Source organism: Andrena cerasifolii, chromosome 6, assembly GCF_050908995.1.
Source record: "Andrena cerasifolii isolate SP2316 chromosome 6, iyAndCera1_principal, whole genome shotgun sequence".
Classification (NCBI taxonomy): Eukaryota; Metazoa; Arthropoda; class Insecta; order Hymenoptera; family Andrenidae; genus Andrena; species Andrena cerasifolii.
This window is the reverse complement of record NC_135123.1, coordinates 8,578,153-8,584,002: the sequence shown is the minus strand read 5'-3', so window position 1 is coordinate 8,584,002 and position 5,850 is coordinate 8,578,153. Positions and strand designations below refer to the sequence as shown.

Below are 5,850 nucleotides of genomic sequence, written 5' to 3'. Positions count from 1 at the left end.
ACCGTGTTCATATAATCCAGCGGAAAGTTCTTAAGAAAACTGGACTATATAGATGTAGAGCATTACAAAAACCAGAGGGTTTGTGCTCGAAACTCAGAATATTCCGTTTGCAAAATTGAATGATAAATATAATTTTCTCGTTGCGCATAGGTAGAAGTGTATACTTTCAGAGTGGTTATGCAAATACGGAATGCAGAAACGTTGCATATGCAAAGGAACATATTTACGAGCCATGGTTTCCACAGGAATAAGTAGGGGAAATGAAAATTTCAACTGCAAAGTGAAAGTCTTACCGAGTAGAATGTTTCGTTAATTCCAAGTTTGTATTAACCTTTAGAGGGCCGGGATTCTTTCATTGAAATTGTAAATTTTATTTACTTAAAATTTATGCATAAACACCACCAAAGTGGCCGGCAAAGTATTGAAATTCTTAGGCGGCCACTATAGTGGCCCGGCCGCGAACGGTATGGCATGTACTGGAATTTTAAAAATTTGTACTTTAATGTTTCAAAGGATTTTGATATCGCTAATCACGATCCTAAGGTCAGAGTATCGAAATTTTACACAGAAACAGTATTGCCAACCTAAAGAAGCCTAAATGAATAACAGCAGTTACATTCATGTATTATTCTTTCCTTTGGCGTTACCCAGAGTTAACCACGTGGACGTAGAAAGTTTTGTTGCTCTTTTTTTGTTTTTGGGGTTTTTTGTGTTATTTTTGGATTTGTTTTCTTAGTTTTCTGATTTTACTATTTATCATGCGAGCTGCAGTCGTGCAACTCACTAATGTCCATGCATTATATAAAATGAACCCAGAACCCCTCAACCTAACCCAGACCTAATCTAGTCCCTCTAAAGGTTAACAGAAAACAGGAAACAGATTCTTTCGAATGTAAATTCTTATAATGCAAACATTCTACGCTGTGCGGGTGGGGTTTATTGGAATAAAGTACACAATCAGTTAGATACTATGAATTTATTATATTTACCTTCTCGAGTCTTACAAATAGCGAACAGTGAATACCGACACTAAATGAGTTTCCTATGTTTCTTCCTTTCCGTTCTCCCTTTGAATCGCATTACCTTACAACAAGTTCGCACACTCTTAACCGCGTTAATGACATTAATAGTACCAATAACTTATAGACGCTTATAGACATGCCTTTTCTTTATTCACTTTATTGTTATCGTAGATACATTGCTATGGGTGATGAGACATGATTAGCGATGAGCAAATATACCGAGCCGAAGACTTAACCCGAATGCTCTTCGGTTTTACGTATAATGTATATTCCGCTTAAATAATTTGTATCATACTATCGCAAATGCACGAGAACTGATAGAGAACAAAACTCGCAGAACATTCGATCAAACTGTTCTGTTAGTAATCGGTGATTACATACTCAAAAGCTTTAATTCTCTCAGACGTTTTAATAGAAAATCAGTTGGAGAGCAATGCTGTTTCTATGAAGTGTCTTCATGATAGGGGTGTAAGTGAATAGATCTCGTTTCTTAATTAATATTAATTGCCTTGCAAATTCACTGTTACGACATAAGGATAATGTTGCCCCAGAGTATCCAAACTGTCATAAAATTGCAGAAATATTTAAATATTGGAACTCTTTAACCCTTCGACAGTATTAAAAGTGACGAGGGGTTGTTCAGGAAGTGTGCCTTAATTTATGCCCAAAATTAGTAGGTACTGTTTTATGTGATTTAATTAGGCTTTAGTCACTAGAATCTTACACTTATTTTTTCGCACATTATAGACTTATACCCCTGTGTCTTCCAGATGTATTATATTAAATTGTTAATGAGTTTATAACAAAAGACCAAGTTGCCACAGCAACGATTTACATCGTCGTTTACACTATAACTTTCTGCATACGAATTTTGCACATTATCGGTATATCAGAATTCCTTTAAGGAAGGAAGCTTTATTTTCTAACGACTTTCGTGCATTCATGGTAGTACGGTACGAATTATTTCAGCCACATTTACTTCGATTAACGTCATCCCAATCAGAGATCCGAATCAATACATTGCATTCTTATGTCGAAAGCATGACAGACAGAGAATAATAAAGAAACGATCTATTCACTATCACAACAAAGATCTGTAGAGTATGAAGCAACGTAAGCCTAAAGAAATTTTAAAAACTTCAAAAGTTGCTTCAACGTTATTGTTAATTAGCCACATCTGCGAAAATAAATCAGAGAGATTAACACTGAATTAGTCGCATCTGCCAAACCCTACCAACTATTTGGCATGCGTCACGTACAAACATTTGCGACACAAATACACAGGCATATAGCAATACCAAAGTATTAGACTAGTGTCTAGATAGTTCATTGTTATTAAGGGGTCAGTTCACTGTGACGGTTTGAAAAATTAAGCTCTTTTTAAAGATTTTTTTCTCCGTAGATACAATATATAATGCAATAAATCTTTTTGGTATTTATAAAGCTACTCTTATATTACAGAAAAAAAATTTAAAAGAATTTTTTTAATTTGTTTTAAAACTTTAAACGCGATTATCTCAAAGCAACATTTCTTCGACTGGTGCAGGTGATGGCAAAATAACCAAATCAAACCTCCGCCGTTTTGTTAATTTTTTATCAGTAAAAATAATCCTGGTTCCGGCGATAACCACACTCATAATGATTACAACACACTTTCTATCTTTTGTTTCAAATGCGTCGTTCCCCCGGAATCACCTGCACCAGCATCACGTCGCTTTCTCAAGGCGTTTATATCAGTGGCGTATATATTTAAAAAAAACTGTTAAAAATTTAAAATAGATTTTTTGTTACACTGTCAATAAGTGTATTAATAAGCAGGCAAACAATTATTTACGTTGGACATTCCGTTTACTAAAAAATAAATCCTAAAAAATGACAATTTTTCACCACTGCACAGTGGACTGACCCCTTAATTACAATGCTTTCTAACGATTACGTATTTACACCGTGAGTCTTCCGAATTATTCTGGATGAAATTACACATGTGGCGGTAGTGTTTCCTTAGAATTATTTCAGATTCCGCGAGCAACTGTCAGTAAACAGAAAATTGAATCTGTATTCCTCTCTTGAAAATATGACCGCAATTATGCTTCTGATCTCCAATCGGTATGACGGGATGCGCGTGACTTACTTTCTCTAACTTCAGAATACTTTGTCCCCCTTATTTTTATTTTACTTCCTTTTTTTTATCAAATGCATTACGAAGTCCTCGTGTATTCGAGGATACGCGGGGACGCACACATACAAACGGACGTACTCACGCACACACGCAGAAAGGTTCTCACTCACAAACGAATGACGGAGGCGTTTAGGTATTATAGAACGCGACCGCAAAAATTTTTGCCGTCCATAACGCTGGGTCGATCGAATGGGAACTCAATCAGAGGCGATTAGAAATTCCAGTGGCGTGATATTAACTGACACTTGGAAGGAGAAGCTCGTTCTCCACCCTCCGCGCAAATATTTCATCGCGCGCTGACGAGGAATTCGATAAAAGAATCAAATTTTCCGTTGAGTTTCAAGCACATTTTTTTTAGTGATTAGCGACTCAAGATTACCGAGATAAGTAAACCTTTTGCGGAGAAAAAATTTATCTGTGTTACTAATTTTTTTATCTGTGTTACTAATTTAAGTGATAAAAATTTGTTTAGTGTATTTACTTGTATTGGTAAAAACTCTTCAATTATTTCCAACGCGCAATATTCAGCAAGAATTTTCATATAAAAAAAAGGTATTACGAGCGATTGATATATCACCGTAAATTATTGTATATGTATACACGTAGATCCCATTTGTTTCAGATCGTATTTTTAGGAGGAAAGAATTCACTCGAAAATCAACAAAAAATTTGTGTTCCCCATCGACAGAACGCTTCGTATACGAGTTGCGTTTATCATACCTTAGACGTTAATTTATCATATACGTCAACTTCGACCAACATTTTTATCGAAAGACGTATTCACATCTTTCCAGTGCTTGAGCTGTCGTCAGTTTTTGGTCAAAGATTTGATGAACGTCTTCGTTAAATTTGTCATTTTTTCCATGAAAAGCGTCGTTGATTATTATAAGTGTTTTTCTTTGAAAATATAAGTCGACACGTGAAAGGTTGAACATAAGCAATATGTGCGTCTTCATGTTTGCACAATCGTTCTTTAACCAAATATGGTGTAATTCTTACTGAAAATATAACACCATACTTTCTACTATAAATTATATTCTAAACATCATAGACAGCGCTATGAACTATAAAGCGAAATAATTTCATTTCCTATCCAAAGTAACAAATCCTATTCAAATAAAAACCAAATATTAAAAGTCACCAACAGGTAAAGGTTAACAACGTCACATTGACGCAGTGTATTTCTGTTTCTCTATTTAAAATTACCTGATCCGCGGTCAGTTAAGATACTTTTCAGAAAGAGAATAAAACTGTGAGAACATAAAAAGTGCACCTAAATAACAACGCGAATCCTTGCCACAGAAAATCCTTCGCAACCTTGTGTTCTCAGGAATGTTCATCTATTTAAAACTTGGTTCATTGCTGTTTGTGTAATTTCTGTCGGGACCTAATATCAATAACCACGCTATCGAAATATAAAATGTGTTAAATGATACGTAACCGAAAATGTTTAAGGTAGAAAACGGCCGAGCATTCGAGCATTCCCCCAAATATTACGATGTAATCAAAGTCTTCGAGTCTCATTGATCCTTGGCCTTTCAGACTTTTGTGGCGGCAAGTGCCGTGGAAAAATTGGAAAGCTTCCACCGCTGTGACACACATGATCGGCAAAGCAAACATGAACAGTCCACTCAGTAAATGTTCGAGCAAACACTAGAAAGCAAACGCGTGTCCGATTTTGCTTTCCGTGGGTATTACCGCGAGGTAGTTTAAATAGGACCGCACAGTTTCGTGCGAAACTTTAAACACGACGCAGAATCAAAATGCAGCGTTGAAGAATGAGACCTCTGTGGTTTGCATAACGTTATTTTCCCCAGGTAAAACAATTCGTTCATTTCTTTTTTTTTAAATTATTTATTTATAAAGGTCGGACCTATATTATTAAGATTCAAATTTGTATGTATTTGGATATTCAAGTATTTCACTGCTTATGTGTATTGTACACTGCGAACCGGCAGAAGAAACTGTATTGAGAGATTTTACCTGTTCACAACTGCTTTCTGCATCGAGTATCTATATGTTTCCAGCTGAAGAAAAGATTTCAGTTTCAATAAAGAATATCGAAGCTGGGATGATTAAAATGCATTGCACCATTTTCAAGGAAGAAGGCATCTTTGAATATATTGAATGTAACTTGTGGTCGAAGAAGAGTACTTAGGGGAAGGTGGGACAAGGCGGGGTACCCCCGTATCTCGTGCCTCCTCTGTCAACCCAATAAATAAATACTTTATAGGATTTTTTAATTGGTACCCCATCTTACCCCACCCGTGAGGCAACATGGGGAGAAACGACTTTTTCTGATTTTTTTTTATTCATTCCATTGAAACCTGTAAAACTTAGGTTGATTCGCATTTAAACTGAAAGACTTATTACCAAACAATGGTTCAGACATGAAATTGATTAGTTGATTATGAAAATTTGTTTTTTATTCATCATCAAACCTTAACTACCCCATCTTGCCCCACCTCCCCCTATATACTACAATAATTGAAAGATATTGGTAAGATTTCAATAATTATAGAAATACCTGAGAACACCTATTCGAATTGTCAAGTTTACTGTTGGTAAAATGTTTGTATCATCAACCAATATTTATCTGTTACGTCATAGGTAAATATTGGTAGTACTGTTATTTGAACTGATTTTTAT

The 5,850-nt window shown here is 35.5% G+C and overlaps 1 long non-coding RNA gene across 1 annotated transcript; it reads right to left on the bottom strand.

Moving 5' to 3' along the window:
- Nucleotides 1-961: 961 nt before the first annotated feature.
- Nucleotides 962-5,622, bottom strand: LOC143369963 (uncharacterized). The gene is made up of 2 exons (XR_013085537.1): nucleotides 2,925-5,622; nucleotides 962-2,339 (listed from the first exon to the last, which is right to left on the bottom strand). It is a non-coding gene; the product is annotated as an uncharacterized LOC143369963 (long non-coding RNA).
- Nucleotides 5,623-5,850: the final 228 nt, after the last annotated feature.